This window comes from Chiloscyllium plagiosum, unplaced genomic scaffold (assembly GCF_037043375.1).
Source record: "Chiloscyllium plagiosum isolate Xiang-an unplaced genomic scaffold, Cpla_swu_hap1 HiC_scaffold_6, whole genome shotgun sequence".
NCBI lineage: Eukaryota > Metazoa > Chordata > Chondrichthyes > Orectolobiformes > Hemiscylliidae > Chiloscyllium > Chiloscyllium plagiosum.
In genome coordinates, this window is record NW_028270144.1 from 130,675,088 (window position 1) to 130,694,736 (window position 19,649).

A 19,649-nucleotide genomic window follows, 5' to 3' on the forward strand; every position below is an offset into this window, starting at 1 on the left:
AAAGCAAGAGAGAAGCCCCTTTCCCAGGAGACACAAGCAAGCCTTAATGAGTTATAATTGATTAAATGGGCTAGGATAGATGGCACAGGGTGTAAGTTTGCTCGCTGAGCTGGTAGGTATGCTTTCAGACGTTTCGTCACCGTGCTAGGTAACATCATCAATGAGCCTCCGATGAGGCACTGATGTTCTGTTCCGTTTGCTGTTTATGTGTCTTGGTCTGTTAAGGCGGGTGATGTCACTTCTGGTCCTTTTTCTGAGGTTGATAAATGGGGTCCAACTCCATGCGTTTATTGATGGAATTCCGGTTTGAGTGCCAGGCCTCCAGGAATTCCTGTGCGTGTCTCTGTTTAACCTGTCCTAGGATGGGTGTGTTATCCCAGTCAAAGTGGTGTCCTCCTTCGTCTGTGTGTAAGATGAAAGCTGGTCTTGTCTTTTGGTGGTTAGTTGGTGTTATCCCGGAGGCTATTTTCCTGTGTCTGTCCAATGTAGTGTTTGTTGCAGTCCTTGCAGGGTATTTTGTAAATGACATTTGTTTCGCTGGTTGTTGGTACAGGATCCTTTAGGTTCATCAGTAGCTGTTTCACTATGTTGATCAGTTTGTGGGCTACCATGATGTCAAGGGGTCGGAGTAGTCTGGTAATGATCTCTGAGACAAATCAGCTAGCAAATATCCAACCTGAATCTCAACCTGAGCTACATATCTTCCCAAACATTGCATAGATGACACATTTATGAAGTCTCTAAGAGGTCAACCGATCATGTCCTTAAGACTGGGCAGTGTCAAGGTTTGGATTATTTTATCTGGAAAGAGTACAGAGCAAGCCTGTCTCCCAGCACAGTTAGCTAGCTCAGGAAAGAGGTTGTTTCACCTATGGCTGGGAGTTTGGTACACAGTAGAGCAGATCCCCTCTTCAGACATATCGAGGTAAAAGCATCGTCAATTGTAAGCATCGTCTGGGTAAGACTTTTGCAGTAATTTTTCCAGTGTCCTTTGCTTCAACAAAGAGCATTGGGTATATTCTGTTGTTGGAACTGTCTTACCTGGGAATGAAAGCCTGCATTGGTTAAGAGTTGTCTGATATTCCATCTCCCTCCCTTCTTGAATAAGGGTGTGATAATTGCAGTTTACTAACCCTCTGGAAATTTTCCAGCATGTAAGGATTCCTGGAGGTTTGCTACAGTACACCCACCATCTCTATCTCTACTTCCTTTAATATGTTAGGACCTCAGGTCCTGGCAGACATATTGGTCTTCAGTTTGCTTAGTATATTTTCTTTAGTGATAGTGATTATATTTTTTTTACTCCCTCCATTTGCTGCTCGATTATTTAGCATTCTTATCCACTGTCCTAGGGTTTACCTAAAATATATCTATACTGACAGCTATATGGAATCTTCTGGATTAATGTGTCTGGCCGTCATCTCCATGGGGTTGGAACACAGGACCATGGTCGGTGGAGCAGTTGTTGAAATTGCTGGAACAACAGCCGTCAGATCTAGGTCCTAACCTCAGGAAGGAGATATTAGTCTAGGTCAGATTCACCAGCATGTTACCGGGGATAAAGGTTTAAAGGGCTGAGGTTAAAATTAGAGCTAGTCCCTTCCCCCGAAATGCTGCTGAGTCTGAGTACCTATTGAAAATTTCAGGACTGATATTGATGGATCATTATTAGGCAAGGGTATTCAAGGGTGAAGTAAAAGTGTCAATCAGTTCTGATTGAAGTGACTGTCGGAACAGCTTGTTCCTGTGTTAGTCAGGAGGAGATCTATTTGTCTCATTGTGCCTGTTCTATCCCTTTGAAAGAGCTCCCAATTATCTCCATCCCCTGCTTGTCCTCCAATTCCCTGCAACATTGTGCCTTCAATTATTTCTCCATTGAATCGGATTTCACTGCCTTACACAAAATGCATTCGGGATCACAACACACTGTATATAAAAAAAATTAGTTCTTTTGAAAATTACTTTAAACCTGGGATCGAAGATGACTAGCAATCCACCACTGGAAACTCTCTCTGTTGACCCATTTGGTGAAAGCTCCTCTCACTATTGACCAATTCCACCAAAGTTCCCTTTAAAGGTTACTTCAAGTCCAGTGCTGACTGATAGTGAGTAACCTGTTCTAACTGCTCTCTGCCTAATGCCCCTAGGACATCCTCAAACCCATACTAGCCAATAATTTACTGATAAAAATGTTATTCATGTTAATATTTAGTAAATAGGATCAGTTAGAGAATTGGTTAATGAGCAGGAAACAGAGACGAGGGTCATTTTCAGGATGGAGAGGGATCAATGGACAAAAGGTTGGCAAATGGAGTATAATATGGAAAAACACGATGTCGTTCATTTTGGAAGGGAGAACAGAAGAACAGCATTTTGCTTAAATGGTTAGACACTGCAGGAAGCTGCTATACAAAGGGACTTGGGGGTACGTGTACACAACACAGAAAGCTAGTACACGGGTGCAGCAGGTAATCAGGAAAGCTCATGGAATGTTAGCCCTTATTTCAAATAGGGTTTGGATTATAAGAGTAGGGGAGTTGAAATAGCTGCACAGAGACTAGTATCCCATCATCAAGTCCCTCTTTTATCTACCTGTGCACAGTGGACTGCCTATGGCCAGCCAGCTCAGAGTCAATCCCCTGAAATTCGGAATCCCCTGTTCATATTGGTCAGCAGAGTTTCCTGACTGAAAATGTGTTGCTGGAAAAGCGCAGCAGGTCAGGCAGCATCCAGGGAACAGGAGAATCAACGTTTCGGGCATAAGCCCTTCTTCAGAGTTTCCTGACTGCCCAGGCACACACTCCAATTGAGAATCTCATTGTCAACAAGACCTACCTGGTTCCAATCACTACAGACGTCTTTCTGGAATTGTACAATGTGCTGATGGGACTACATCTGGACTACTGCGAGCAGTTAAGGTCCCCTTATTAAAGGAAAGATATCATTTCATTGGAGGCAGTAGAGAGAAGGTTCATTTGGGTGGTCCCTGGGATGGGGAGGGATTGTCTTAGGAGCAAAGGATAAAGAGTTGGGACTCAACTCACTGGAGTTTATAAGAATGAGAGGGAATCTCATTGAAACTTCCAGGATTCTTAAGGGGCTTGACAGGGTCAATGCTGAGAGGATGGTTCCCCTCATGGGAGAGTCTAGGACCAGACAGTATCAACTTAGAATAATGGGGCGCCAATTTAATTCAGATGAGGAGGAATTTCTTTTTTCAGAGGGTTGAGTCCTTGGCACGCCTTGCCACAGAGAGCTGTGTATTTGTGTATCACACAGAGCTCCTTGCCACTAAGAGTCCTTGCGTACATTGAGGGTGGAGATAGATAGTTTCTTGATCATTTGGGAACTAAGGGTTATGGGAAAGGGTAGGAAAGTGAACATGAGGAAGGTCGGATCAGCCATGATCCTATTGAGAGACAGCACAGGCTCAAGGGGACAAATGGCCTCCTCCTGCTCCTATTTCTTCTGGTCTTATGGACCATGCTGTGACCTGAATGATTGACATAAATGACTTGGATGAAGGAACCAAATATACGTGTTTTTAATTAATCTGTTCACGTATGTTCTGACACACGGCCGGAGCAGGTCTGACTTGAAGCCAATCCTGGTCCAAGTGGGGACACTCCACCTTCACTACAAGACTCTCCAGGAACCAAATGTATGACTGCTAAATTTACTGATGACCCAAAGCGAACAGAGTAAGTTGTGAAGGAGTACATAAGGAGGCAACAAAGGCATATCGATAGGTTAGTGAGTCGGCCTAAATTTGGCAACCAGAGTATAATGTGAGAAAATGTGAATTTGTCCATTTGTCCGGGGGAACAGAAACAGCATATTATTCCAATGGAGAGAAGTTACAGAGGTCTGCGCACAGAGGGAACTGGCTGTGCTGGGTGCACAAAACAACAAAACCATGCAAGTACATGTGTAATTGGAAAGACAAATAGAACATTGTCATTTACTCCAAGGGAAACTGAATTTAAAAGAGCATAAGACCATTTTGCTGTAGTTGTACAGGATGTTTGCTGAGACTGCAGCTGGACTACTGTGTACACTTTTGGTTTCTTAATTTTAAAATGGGATAAACACGAGTCAGACACAATTTAAATAAGTTTCACTCGGCTGATACTGAGCTTGGGGCTAATGTTATGAGGAGTGTGTGGATAGGGTGGGTCTGTATCTGTGGGGAGGTTGTAAGATTGAGAAATTATTTAAGACCACAAGGTCACAAGATGTAATCAACAACAGAAAGCCATTTGGCCCATTGAGTCTGCCCTGTCATTCAATCCTCAATCCCACTTTCCAGCCTTTGCCCTAGCCTTGATTCCCTTCCTGATTAAATTTCTGGCTCTCTCAGCCTTGAATATGCGGAATGACCCAGCCTCAACAGCCCTCTGTTCCACAGAATCACTCCCCTCGGGGTGAAGAGATTCCTGTGACCAGTGGTGTGCTGCAAGGATCGGTTCTGGGTCTACTGTTGTTAGTCATTTATGTCAATGATTTGGATGAGAATATAGGGGATATGGTTAGTAAGTTTACAGATGACACCAAAATTGGTGGTATAATGGACAGCAAAGAAGGTTTCTAAGAGTACAAAGAGATCTTGATCAGATGGGCCAATGGGCTGAGAATTGGCAGATGGAGATTTAATTTAGATAAATGTAAGGTGCTGCATTTTGGTAAGGCAAACCAGGGCAGGACTTACCCAGTTATTGGTAGGGCCCTGGGGAGTGTTGTTGAACAGAGAGACCGAGGGGTACAGGTTCAGAGTTCCTTGAAAGCGATGACAGGATGGTGAAGAATGCATCTGGTAAGCTTTCCTTTATTGGTCAGAGCATTGAGTATAGGAGTTATGATGTCATGTTACAGCTGTAACAAGACATTAATAAGGCCACTTTTGGAATACTGTGTACAATTCTGGTCACCTAGCTATAGGAAGGATGTTGTTAAACTAGAAAGGACACAGAAAAGAATTTACAAGGAAATTCCCAGGACTGGAGAGCTTCAGTTATAAGGTGAGGCTGGATTGGCAGGGACCTTTGTCCCTGGAGTGTTGGCAGCTGAGAGGTGACCTTACAGAGGTTTATAAAATCATGAGGGCTTGGCTAGAGTGAAAAGCCAAGGTCTTTTCCCCAGGGTAGGGGAGTCTAAAACGAGATGGTTTAAGGTGAGAGGGGAAAGAATTAAAAGGGACCTCAGGGGCAACCATTTCACATAGATGGTGGAGTGGGTATGGAATGAGTTGCCAGAGCGAGTGGGAGATGCAGGTATAATTACAATGTTTAAAAGACATTTGGAAATGTCTATGAATAGGAAAGGTTTAGAGGGATATGGACCAAATGTAGGCAAATGGGATGAGTTTACTTTGGGATATCTGGTCAGCATGGACAAGTTGGACCAAAGGGTCTATTTCTGTGCTGCATAACTCTATGACTCTCTATCTAGTTTTAAGTGTATGAATCATTATTCTGAGATTATACCCTCTATTCACAAACTTGATTGAGTTTTTTGAAGAAGTAACAAAGAAGATTGATGAAGGCAGAGCAGTAGATGTGAACTATATGGACTTCAGTAAGGCGTTCGACAAGGTTCCCCATGGGAGAATGATTAGCAAGGTTAGATCTCATGGAATACAGGGAGAACTAGCCATTTAGATACAAAACTGGCTCAAAGGTAGAAGACAGAGGGTGGTGGTGGAGGGTTGTTTTTCATAGGAGATCTGTGACCAGTGGAGTGCCACAAGGATCGGTGCTGGGCCCTCTACTTTTTGTCATTTACATAAATGATTTGGATGCGAGCATAAGAGGTACAGTTAGTAAGTTTGCAGATGACACCAAAATTGGAGGTGTAGTGGACAGCGAAGAGGGTTACCTCAGATTACAACAGGATCTGGACCAGATGGGCCAAGGGGCTGAGAAGTGGCAGATGGAGTTTAATTCAGATAAATGTGAGGTGCTGCATTTTTGGAAAGCAAATCTTAGCAGGCTTTATACACTTAATGGTAAGGTCCAAGGGAGTGTTGCTGAACAAAGAGACCTTGGAGTGCAGGTTCATAGCTCCTTGAAAGTGGAGTCGCAGGTAGATAGGATAGTGAAGAAGGCGTTTGGTATGTTTTCCTTTATTGGTCTGAGTATTGAGTACATGAGTTGCGAGGTCATGTTGCAGCTGTACAGGGCATTGGTTAGGCCACTGTTGGAATATTGCGTGCAATTCTGGTCTCCTTCCTATCGGAAAGATGTTGTGAAACTTGAAAGGGTTCAGAAAAGATTTACAAGGATGTTGCCAGGGTTGGAGGATTTGAGCTACAGGGAGAGGCTGAACAGACTGGGACTGTGTTTGTTGGTTGGCATAGAAGGGCTGAAGGGCCTGTTTCTATGCTGTATGGCTTTAAGACTATAAAAATAAAATCAATGCTTAATTTTTTTTAAAACTTTCCCAATCCTCTTTGAGCTATAGGGAGAGGCTGAACAGGCTGGGGCTGTTTTCCCTGAGGCTGAGGGGTGACCTTATAGAGGTTTACAAAATTATGAGGTGCATGGACAGGGTAAATAGACAAAGTCTTTTCCCTAGGGTTGGGGAGTCCAGAATTAGAGGGCATAGGTTTAGGGTGAGGGGAGAAAGATATAAAAGAGACCTAAGGGACAACTTTTTCACACAGAGGGTCGTATGGCAATGGAATGAGCTGCCAGAGGAAGTGGTGGAGGCTGGTACAATTGCAACATTTAAGAGGCATTTGGATGGGTATATGAATAGGAAGGGTTTGGAGGGATATGGGCTGGGTGCTGGCAGGTGGGACTAGATTGGGTTGGGATATCTGGTCAGTATGGACAGGTTGCACCAAAGGGTCTGTTTCCATGCTGTACATCTCTATGACTCTGTGACTCTGAGACCCTGTGACCCTGTGACCCTGTGACTCTAGTCCTACACTCGTCTACAAGAGAAAACAGTTGTTCCACATCTACCCTGCCCATTCCTCAAAGAGTCTTGTACATTTCGATAAGGTCGCCTTGAAGTCTTTTATATTTCAATGAGTATGGTTCCCATCTACTCAACCACTTTTATCAGACAGTCCTTCCATACTGTTATCAGCTCAATGGACCTTCTCTGGACTAAATCCAATGCCAGTCTTTCTTTCCTGAGATAAAGGGACCAAAACTGTTCACAGTATGCCAGCTGTGCTCTGACTAATACCTTGTATAGTTTTAGCAAAACTTCCCTACTTTGAGTAATGGCCAACAATTCCCCTTACCGCTAAACTTGCACGCTAGCTTTCAGTGATTCATGATGAAGACTTCCGAATGTCTCTGTCCTGGATGGAGGTTTGCTCACTGAGCTGGAAGGTTCGCTTTCAGATGTTTCCTCACCATAACATCTTCAGTGAGCCTCCGGATGAAGCACTGGTGGTGTAACCTGCTTTCTATTTATATGTTTGGGTTTCCTTGGGTTGGTGATGTCATTTCCTGTGACATCATTTCCTATGAAGTTACCTCAGATTACAACAGGATCTGGACCAGATGTGCCAATGGGCTGAGAAGTGGCAGATGGAGTTTAATTCAGATAAATGCGAGGTGCTGCATTTTGGGAAAGCAAATCTTAGCAGGACTTATACACTTAATGGTAAGGTCCTAGGGAGTGTTGCTGAACAAAGAGATCTTGGAGTGCAGGTTCATAGCTCCTTGAAAGTGGAGTCGCAGGTAGATAGGATAGTGAAGAAGGCGTTTGGTATGCTTTCCTTTATTGGTCAGAGTGTTGAGTACAGGAGTTGGGAGGTCATGTTGCAGCTATACAGGACATTGGTTAGGCCACTGTTGGAATATTGCGTGCAATTCTGGTCTCCTTCCTATTGGAAAGATGTTGTGAAACTTGAAAGGGTTCAGAAAAGATTTACAAGGATGTTACCAGGGTTGGAGGGGTTGAGCTACAGGGAGAGGCTGAACAGGCTGGGGCTGTTTTCCCTAGAGCATCAGAGGCTGAGGGGTGACATTATAGAAGTTTATAAAATCATGAGGGGCATGGATAAGATAAATAGGCAAAGTCTTTTCCTTGGGTTGGGGGAACTAGAGGGCATAGGTTTAGGGTGAGGGGAGAAAGATATAAAAGAGACCTAAGGGACAACTTTTTCACACAGAGGGTGGTATGGCAATGGAATGAGCTGCCAGAGGAAGTGGTGGAGGCTGGTACAATTGCAACATTTAAGAGGCATTTGGATGGGTATATGAATAGGAAGGGTTTGGAGGGATATGGGCTGGGTGCTGGCAGGTGGGACTAGATTGGGTTGGGATATCTGGTCAGTATGGACAGGTTGCACCAAAGGGTCTGTTTCCATGCTGTACATCTCTATGACTCTGTGACTCTGAGACCCTGTGACCCTGTGACCCTGTGACTCTAGTCCTACACTCGTCTACAAGAGAAAACAGTTGTTCCACATCTACCCTGCCCATTCCTCAAAGAGTCTTGTACATTTCGATAAGGTCGCCTTGAAGTCTTTTATATTTCAATGAGTATGGTTCCCATCTACTCAACCACTTTTATCAGACAGTCCTTCCATACTGTTATCAGCTCAATGGACCTTCTCTGGACTAAATCCAATGCCAGTCTTTCTTTCCTGAGATAAAGGGACCAAAACTGTTCACAGTATGCCAGCTGTGCTCTGACTAATACCTTGTATAGTTTTAGCAAAACTTCCCTACTTTGAGTAATGGCCAACAATTCCCCTTACCGCTAAACTTGCACGCTAGCTTTCAGTGATTCATGATGAAGACTTCCGAATGTCTCTGTCCTGGATGGAGGTTTGCTCACTGAGCTGGAAGGTTCGCTTTCAGATGTTTCCTCACCATAACATCTTCAGTGAGCCTCCGGATGAAGCACTGGTGGTGTAACCTGCTTTCTATTTATATGTTTGGGTTTCCTTGGGTTGGTGATGTCATTTCCTGTGACATCATTTCCTATGAAGTTACCTCAGATTACAACAGGATCTGGACCAGATGTGCCAATGGGCTGAGAAGTGGCAGATGGAGTTTAATTCAGATAAATGCGAGGTGCTGCATTTTGGGAAAGCAAATCTTAGCAGGACTTATACACTTAATGGTAAGGTCCTAGGGAGTGTTGCTGAACAAAGAGATCTTGGAGTGCAGGTTCATAGCTCCTTGAAAGTGGAGTCGCAGGTAGATAGGATAGTGAAGAAGGCGTTTGGTATGCTTTCCTTTATTGGTCAGAGTGTTGAGTACAGGAGTTGGGAGGTCATGTTGCAGCTATACAGGACATTGGTTAGGCCACTGTTGGAATATTGCGTGCAATTCTGGTCTCCTTCCTATTGGAAAGATGTTGTGAAACTTGAAAGGGTTCAGAAAAGATTTACAAGGATGTTACCAGGGTTGGAGGGGTTGAGCTACAGGGAGAGGCTGAACAGGCTGGGGCTGTTTTCCCTAGAGCATCAGAGGCTGAGGGGTGACATTATAGAAGTTTATAAAATCATGAGGGGCATGGATAAGATAAATAGGCAAAGTCTTTTCCTTGGGTTGGGGGAACTAGAGGGCATAGGTTTAGGGTGAGGGGAGAAAGATATAAAAGAGACCTAAGGGACAACTTTTTCACACAGAGGGTGGTATGGCAATGGAATGAGCTGCCAGAGGAAGTGGTGGAGCCTGGTACAATTGCAACATTTAAGAGGCGTTTGGATGGGTATATGAATAGGAAGGGTTTGGAGGGATATGGGCTGGATGCTGGCAGGTGGGACTAGATTGGGTTGGGATATCTGGTCGGCATGGAGGGGTTGGACCGAAGGGTCTGTTTCTGTGCTGTATATCTCTATGACTCTATGTCATTTCCTGTTCTTTTTCTCAGGGGGTGGTAAATGGGATCCAAGTCAATGTGTTTGTTGATAGAATTCCGGTTGGAATGCCGTGCTTCTAGGAATTCTCGTGCATGTCTTTGTTTGGTTTGTCCCAGGATGGATATGTTGGCCCAGTCAAAGTGGTGTCCTTCCTCATCCGTATGTGACGATACTAGTGAGGGAGGGTCATGTCTTTTTGTGGCTAGTTGGTGTTCATGTATCCTGGGGGCTAGTTTTCTGCCTGTTTGTCCAATGTAGTGTTTGTTACAATCCTTGCACGGTATTTTGTAAATGACATTGGTTTTGCTTATTGTCTGTATCCTGTCTTTCAAGTTCATTAGCTGCTTTTTTAGTGTGTTGGTGGGTTTGTGGGCTACCATGATGCCAAGGGGTCTGAGTAGTTTGGCAGAATAGTCTTGAAAGACCCAATACAGAAAATAGGCAAAATGTCATTTACAAAATACCGTGCAAGGTCTGTAACAAACACTACATTGGACAAACAGGCAGAAAACTAGCCACCAGGATACACGAACACCAACGAGTCACAAAAAGACATGACCCTCCCTCACTAGTATCCTCACATACGGATGAGGAAGGATACCACTTTAACAGGACAACACATCTATCCTGGGACAAGCCAAACAGAGACACGCACGAGAATTCCTAGAACCATGGCATTCTAACCGTAACTCTATCAACAAACACATCGAGTTAGACCCCATCTACCACCCCCTGAGAAAAAGAACAGGAAATGGCATCACCATGGGAAATGGTATCACCACAGGAAATGACATCAGCGACCCAAGGAAACCTAAACATATAAATAAAAAGTGGGCTATCCCACCAGTGCTTCATCCGAAGATGTTACCTAGTATGGTAACGAAACACGAAACGCCTGAAAACAAACCTTCCAGCTTAGTGATGAAACCTTCATCCAGAACTTCAACCTGAGCTACAAATCGTCTCAAAACTCATCTCTGTTCTGTACAGTCTTTCTCCATTTAAATAGTATCCAGCTCTTTTATTCTTCCTGCCAAAGTGCAGAACCTCATCCAAATCATTAATATATGTTGTAAACACTTGTGCCTCAGCACTGATCTCTGTGGCACTCCCCTATTACAGGTTTAAAGCCTGCCATTCCCTGCATATTCAAACTTCCTCATTTCTATTAATTAGCCAATGCTTTCTCCATTCTAGTACACTACCTACAACACCGTGGGCTCTTATTTTATTTAGAAGCCTATTGTGAGGTATCTAATCAAATTCCTCTGGATATCCAATAAATTACATCTACTGCTTCCTCTTTATTTATCCTGTTTGTTACCTTCACAAAGAATTCTTACACATCTTTCAGACATGATTTCCTCTTCATGCAGCCATGCTGGCCTCTGCTTCATCATATTTTGTGTTTATAAATGCTCTGCAGATACATCCTTAAAACTAGACTCTTAACATTTTCTCAATAACATTTGTTAAGCTAACTGGCTTTTAAAGTTACCTGTTTTTTGTCCCCTCCCTTTTTTAAATACATTGGCTGCTTTCCAATTGTCTAGGACTTTGCCCAGAAGATTATGACCATTATCTCTGTCGTTACCTCCTTTAATATCCTAGGTTGCATTCCATCATGTTTAGGGGACCTGTCAGTCTTTAGCCCCGTTAGTTCCCCTAGTCATAGTTAAAGTATTAATATCCCTTAATTTACCCTTAATTGTTTAGAAATTTGGAACACAATTAGTGTTCACTACTGTGAGGGCTGATGCAATGTACAGTATTTACTCAGCTCCTCCACTCTGTTCTTATTTCCGCAGCTTCATTCTCTCAGGAATTTTCTCTTCCTTCTCTGTCTGTCTTAATATTACTTGGAACTTTTCTCTCAAAGTTTATTTTCTCCCTCTTTATTACTTTTTAGGTCATTTTTTGTTGGTTTTTAAAACTTTCCCAATCCTCTTTGAGCTATAGGGAGAGACTGAACTGGCTGGGGCTGTTTTCCCTGGAGCGTCGGAGGCTGAGGGGTGACCTTATAGAGGTTTACAAAATTATGAGGGTATGGATAGGATAAATAGACAAAGTCTTTTCCCTGGGGTCGTGGAGTCCAGAACTAGAGGGCATAGGTTTAGGGTGAGAGGGGAAAGATATAAAAGAGACATTAGATTAGATTAGATTACATTACAGTGTGGAAACAGGCCCTTCGGCCCAACAAGTCCACACCGACCCGCCGAAGCGAAACCCACCCATACCCCTACATTTACCCCTTACCTAACACTACGGGCAATTTAGTATGGCCAATTCACCTGATCTGCACATCTTTGGACTGTGGGAGGAAACCGGAGCACCCGGAGGAAACCCACGCAGACACGGGGAGAACGTGCAAACTCCACACAGTCAGTCGCCTGAGGCGGGAATTGAACCCAGGTCTCTGGCGCTGTGAGGCAGCAGTGCTAACCACTGTGCCACCATGCCACCCACTGACCTAAGGGGCAACTTTTTCACACAGAGGGTGGTACGTGTATGGAATGAGCTGCCAGAGGAAGTGGTGGAGGCTGGTACAATTACAACATTTAAGAGGCATTTGGATGGGTATATGAATAGGAAGGGTTTGGAGGGATATGGGCCGGGTGCTGGCAGGTGGGACTAGATTGGGTTGGGATATCTGGTCGGCATGGACGGGTTGGACCGAAGGGTCTGTTTCCATGCTGTACATCTCTATGACCATATGACTCTGGTTTACTGTTAATCTTGTGACATTATTTGTATTTTCTTTTAATTTGATTGTTTCCAATCAGCCTGTTCATAGATGTTATTATATATCCATGGAGCAGATGGAACTTGAAAACAGGCCTCCTGGCTCAGTGGTAGTGACATTACCACTTTGCCAGAAGAGACCTTTCTTTCAATCTGATGTTATCATTAACTTCACTGGCTAATTTCGGGTTGACTTTTCCCCTTCCTAAAATCCTTCTTTCTCACTGGGATATATCTTTATTCAGAGCCATGAACTAATTTTGTAACCATCTGCCATTGTTTCTCAGCTGCCTCTGCTGCTAAGGTCCTTACCCAGGTAAAAACAATGACTGCAGATGCTGGAAACCAGATTCTGGATCAGTGGTGCTGGAAGAGCACAGCAATTCAGGCAGCATCCGAGGACAGGCAAAATCGACGTTTCGGGCAAAAGCCCTTCATCAGGAATAAAGGCAGAGAGCCTGAAGCGTGGAGAGATAAGCTAGAGGAGGGTGGGGGTGGGGAGAGAGTGGCATAGAGTACAATAGGTCAGTGGGGAAGGAGATGAAGGTGATAGGTCAGGGAGGAGAGGGTGGAGTGGATAGGTGGAAAAGGAGCTGGGCAGGTCGGACAAGTCCGGACAGGTCAGGGGATCGAGTTGCTGGAGGTTAGAAGCTAGGATGAGGTGGGGGAAGGGGAAATGAGGAAACTGTTGAAATCCACATTGATGCCCTGGGGTTGAAGTGTTCCGAGGCGGAAGATGAGGCGTTCTTCCTCCATGCGTCTGGTGGTGAGGGAGCGGCGGTGGAGGAGGCCCAGGACCTCCATGTCCTCGGCAGAGTGGGATGGGGAGTTGAAATGTTGAGCCACTGGGCGATTTGGTTGATTGTTGCGGGTGTCTCGGAGATGTTCCCTAAAGCGCTCTGCTAGGAGGCGCCCAGTCTCCCCAATGTAGAGGAGACCGCATCGGGAGCAACGGATACAATAAATGATATTAGTGGATGTGCAGGTAAAACTTTGATGGATGTGGAAGGCTCCTTTAGGGCCTTGGATGGAGGTGAGGGAGGAGGTGTGGGCGCAGGTTTTACAGTTCCTGCAGTGGCAGGGGAAAGTGCCAGGATGGGAGGGTGAGTCGTAGGGGGGCGTGGACCTGACCAGGTAGTCACGGAGGGAACGGTCTTTGCGGAAGGCGGAGAGGGGTGGGGAGGGAAATATATCCCTGGTGGTGGGGTCTTTTTGGAGGTGGCGGAAATGTCGGCGGATGATTTGGTTTATGCGAAGGTTGGTAGGGTGGAAGGTGAGCACCAGGGGCGTTCTGTCCTTGTTGCGGTTGGAGGGGTGGGGTCTGAGGGCGGAGGTGCGGGATGTGGATGAGATGCGTTGGAGGGCATCTTTAACCACGTGGGAAGGGAAATTGTGGTCTCTAAAGAAGGAGGCCATCTGGTGTGTTCTATGGTGGAACCGCTCCTCCTGGGAGCAGATACGGTGGAGGCGGAGGAATTGGGAATACGGGATGGCATTTTTGCAAGAGGTAGGGTGGGAAGAGGTGTAATCCAGGTAGCTGTGGGAGTCGGTGGGTTTGTAGAAGATGTCAGTGTCAAGTCGGTCGTCACTGATGGAGATGGAGAGGTCCAGGAAGGGGAGGGAGGTGTCAGAGATGGTCCAGGTAAATTTAAGGTCAGGGTGGAACGTGTTGGTGAAGTTGATGAATTGCTCAACCTCCTCGCGGGAGCACGAGGTGGCGCCAATGCAGTCATCAATGTAACGGAGGAAGAGGTGGGGAGTGGTGCCGGTGTAATTACGGAAGATCAACTGCTCTACGTAGCCAACAAAGAGACAGGCATAGCTGGGGCCCATACGTGTGCCCATGGCTACCCCTTTGGTCTGGAGGAAGTGGGAGGATTCAAAGGAGAAATTGTTAAGGGTGAGGACCAGTTCGGCCAAACGAATGAGAGTGTCGGTGGAAGGGTACTGTTGGGGACGTCTGGAGAGGAAAAAACGGAGGGCTTGGAGGCCCTGGTCATGGCGGATGGAGGTGTAGAGGGATTGGATATCCATGGTGAAGATGAGGCATTGGGGGCTGGGGAAACGGAAGTCTTGGAGGAGGTGGAGGGCGTGGGTGGTGTCTCGAACGTATGTGGGGAGTTCCTGGACTAGGGGGGATAGGACAGTGTCGAGGTAGGTAGAGATGAGTTCAGTGGGGCAGGAGCATGCTGAGACAAACGGTCAGCCAGGGTGGTCAGGCTTGTGGATCTTGGAAAGGAGGTAGAACCGGGCAGTGCGGGGTTCCCGGACTATGAGGTTGGAAGCTGTGGGTGGGAGATCTCCTGAGGTGATGAGGTTCTGTATGGTCTGGGAGATGATGCAACAGTTTCCTCATTTCCCCTTCCCCCACCTCATCCTAGCTTCTAACCTCCAGCAACTCGATCCCCTGACCTGTCCGGACTTGTCCGACCTGCCCAGCTCCTTTTCCACCTATCCACTCCACCCTCTCCTCCCTGACCTATCACCTTCATCTCCTTCCCCACTGACCTATTGTACTCTATGCCACTCTCTCCCCACCCCCACCCTCCTCTAGCTTATCTCTCCACGCTTCAGGCTCTCTGCCTTTATTCCTGATGAAGGGCTTTTGCCTGAAACGTCGATTTTGCCTGTCCTCGGATGCTGCCTGAATTGCTGTGCTCTTCCAGCACCACTGATCCAGAAGGTCCTTACCCAGTGCACTCCAGCTAGCTTTGCCCTCATTCTTTTGTAAGTGGCCTTATTTAAACTGAGCACGTGTTTCCAACTTTAACTCCTCCCTCTCAGACTCTCAAATTCTACTGTGCTATGGTCACTGGTTTCTCAGGAGTCTTTTACTGTGATGTCATTTTTGTCATGTTACATTACCAGATCCAAAATAACCTGATCTCTAGTTAGAGCCACAACAGATTGTTCTGGAAACAGCTCCAAATACACTTAATTAATTATTTCACATGGCTTCCTCTGCCAACCTGACAATCCCTGAAATAATTCCACAGAGGCCAGTATCCATCAGCAAGTCACCCTTTATTTTACACATGAACAGTCCTTAACTGTAGTACGGCCTCATTCAGAGTCAGGTACCAGAGTGTCAATCTTTTTATGTCAGCCAGGGCTCCCTTATGGACCAGATTAACAGCCCCAATCAGGGAACTCATATTCTATGATGTCCAGCTGCTGATCCTGTTACAGTCATTACCTCCTAATCCACATGAAGATCAGAGTCAGTCATGATTAATGCATTACCTTTTTACACAATGTCATTATGTTCCAAAGGCTATATTTATTTGTGGACTAACTCCTAACTCCGTCTTGAATGAATTATTTTTAAAAATCAAGGATTGCTAGACATTTTAAAAGCAGGGAACCTGACACTCATTGTAAGTTGTGTTTACACAGCTGCTATTGAATCAGTAATGGGCGGCCGGATTACTATTGAGCTGGAGCTAAAGGGTGTTTACATGTGAACCTTCGGCTGGCAACAAGTTGCTGATTGGTCTGTGGACGAGTGACCAGTTACTGCTGACAAATGTCCCCTGCCTGCCAATAACTATATGGTTCATTCTCAGGTTCTCAGCTTGGGACTGTGAATGTTTCAGCAGAAACCATTCTGGGGGGATGAAGCTGTTTTAGCTCTGCAGCAAAAAAGCACCTCAAGCCTGAAGATAGCCAGTGTGTTTCCCCTTGTCCAGTTGCTGTAACCTGTGACTGTTAATTGATAAGATAAAACCTTGATAAGTGTGAACCAGTCACCCCGTGCCCCCTACAAACAGGTGGAAGTATCTGGAGAAGGAGGCCTGGGAAGCAGCATATCCAGACAATCCGAAAGGACTTTCACAGTGAATCCTGGAAACAAGGACCATGGAACTGCATTCTCATCTTTCCATCTGCCCAGAGTTCATGTGTTTTTATAATCTGTCTGTATGTGTGCCTGTGAGTGTGTCTGTGTTGTGTGTGTGTGTGTGTGTGTGACTGTGTATTTCTCTGTGTTTACATGTGTGTCTCTGTGTGTCTGTATATCTGTTTTTGTGTGTATGTCTGCGTGTGTGTCTGTGTGTGCATATGTATGTGTGACTGTGTGTGTCTGTGTATGTCTGTATGTCTGTGTGTGTCTGTGTATCTATCTGTATGTCTGTGTGTGCTTGTGTGTTTGTGCTTGCATGTGTACATATGTATGTGTGTGTGTGTGTGTGTGTGTGTTTGTGTATGTCAACTATATTGCTGTGAGTCTGGAGTCACATGTAGGCCAGACTGGGTAGGATGGCAGATTTCCTTTCCTAGTGGATATTACTGAATGGGTTGGGTATTCAGCAACTCTTCAACTTAATAACCATCTCCATGCTAAATGAAATAGACTTCAAATAGACTTGTAACTCAAAATTGGGCGTCCAGAAGGTGTTCTAGGCTATCAGCAGCAGCAGAATTATAACCAAGTCCAATCACCAACCTCATAAACCTGGGCTATCCCCGACTCTGCCATCAAGCGAGGGGTTCAACCCTGGTTCAATGAAGAGTGCAGGAGGAAATGCCAGTGGCAGCAGTAAAAATGAGGTGTTAACCTGGTGAAGCAATTAAACAGGACTACTCACACGCCAAACAGCATAAGCAACAAGTGACAGTCAGAGCTAAGTATCCCACAACCAAACGGATCAGATCTAAGCTCGGCAGTCCTGCCACATCCAGTTGTGAATGGTGGTGGACAATTAAACAACTCACTGGAGGGGGAGGCTCCATAAATACCCCCATCCTCAACGATGGGAGTGCCGAGCCCCTTAATGTCAAAGAGAAAGCTGAAGCATTCGCAACAATCTTTGAGCAGAAAGGCCAAGTGGCTGATGAATCTCTGCCTCCTCCAGAGGTTCTCAGAACGATGACGGCAGTCTAGGACAATTTTATCCACTCCACCTGACACCAAGGGGAGTCGGTGGTGTCATGGTAATGTTTCTCGACATCTCATCCTGAACCATCAGACTAATATGCTGAGGACATGTGTTGGAATCATGAAATTTAAATTCAATAACAATATGCAATAAAAACAAGGGGAAGAAAATACTGATGAGAATAATCTAACAGTAGTACAGAGAATAAATCAGGAGATTGTTATTTCTCAATACTGACATATCACACCAGAAATCAAGCCCCATTCTTCCCAAATTCATCACAGAAGTTAACAAATATCTGCAAAATTTCCCAATTTACCTGATTTTCAGACCCAGTTGACAGGAAGTACAGACCAGATTTCTGTAGCTAACCAGAATTACTGCTTATTCCCAGTAAATGTATTCTAGCTACAAGTGAACAACCATAAGCTGTTGGCACATCACTCTACTAAAACTCTCATCCTGCCCTTATCAACTCCCCATCGACAGATACAGAGACATAAACACAGGCAGTTACACACAAAAACACACACGTATACACACATAGGCACACACATAAACACATACAAACACAGGCAGATATGCTCACATACAGGCAAACACACAAACAGGCAGATACACTCACACACGCAAATACACACAGGCACACACATACAAACACAGGCAGATGCACTCACAAACGCACACACGTATACACACATAGGCACACACATAAACACATACAAATACAGGCAGATACGCTCACACACAGGCACACACAAACAGGTAGATACACTCACACACGCACACACACGCAGGCACACACATACAAACACAGGCAGATACACAGACACAAACACAGGCAGACATACAATCATGACTGTAGTGGTTCAGGGATGTGTGATAGCTCCCCAACACCACCTTCGATGGGACACGATGGAATTGGCCACAAATGCTGGCCTAGATGGCAAGGCCCACCTCTGAAAGGTCAGCATAACATCGAGGGCCGAAGGGCCTGGAATGTGCTGGAATGTTCTATAAAATCTCTGATCAACATCTGACTGATGTCTGTGAGAAGTTGCTGTGCGATAATTGAGTGTCAATTGCGCTAAATAACTGCACCCGAAAATATCCTGCAGTTGTGAAAGGTGCAAGGTTCAGTCTTCCTTTGAGATAATATTCATTGTACTGTGTGATGCTCACATTGCAGTCACCTCTTACGTACGCAATTGACAACGTCAGAAACAATTACATACGTCATCAGGAAGATCTGTGGGACACACTTACAAAAGAAACACAAGAATTTCAGCTGGGTTTTGGTCAGATCCAGGAATAATGTAACAGACACACCTGTATGACAGAAATCCCACTGGAGATACTAAGAGGGTGGGGCAGATTGAATTATCTGCTTAAAATAGATAAGGAACAATTAAAGAGTCTAAATTTACATCAAGTGCTTGTCTCATTCCTCTTTGGGCTTTTGTGGCTCAGTGTTTATGTCCCTATGTCTGACCCAGGGGGACAGGCTCAAATCCTTCCTTCACCCGAGGTCTGGGATAACATCTCCTAACAGATTGATTGGGAAGTAATTTGATTTATTTATTATTGTCACATGTACCTAAGCAGAGCGAAAAGTTTTGTTTTGCGTGTAGTACAGGCAGATCATACCATACAAAGACACAAAGACGACGAGGTGATTGTACAGAGTGAGGAGTACAGAGTGACGGCTGCATAGAAGGTGCACAAAAGGCAAAGATCAACATTAGATTTAAAATTTGAGAGGTCCATTCAGAAGTCTAATAACAGCGGATGAAAATGCTGTTCTTTAACCTATTGGTATGTGTTTAAGTTTTTGTATCATCTGACTGATGGAAGAAGTTGGAACAGATTACGATTGGGGTGAGAGGGGTCTTTGATGATGTTGGCTGCCTTTCTACAGCAACAAGAAGTGTAGATGGAGTTAATGGATGGGAGGTTGGCTTGCATGATGGACTGGGCTGTGGTCTCAACTTCCTGTAGTTTCCTACAGTGCTGAGGAGAGCAGTTGCTGTACCAGGCTGTGATGCATGCAGATAGAATGCTTTCTATGGTGCATCTGTAAAAGTTGGTGAGGATCCTTATGGACATGCTGAATTTCCTTAGCCTTCTGAGGAAGAAGAGATATTGTTGTGCCTTCTTGACTGTCACATCAATGTGGCTGGTCCAGGGAGATTGTT

General features: G+C 45.1%; 1 protein-coding gene across 1 annotated transcript in view; it reads right to left on the reverse strand.

Moving 5' to 3' along the window:
- The window catches only part of slc6a7 (solute carrier family 6 member 7), a 75,679-nt gene that overhangs the window by 36,243 nt on the left and 19,787 nt on the right, over positions 1-19,649 (reverse strand). The window lies entirely within an intron of this gene.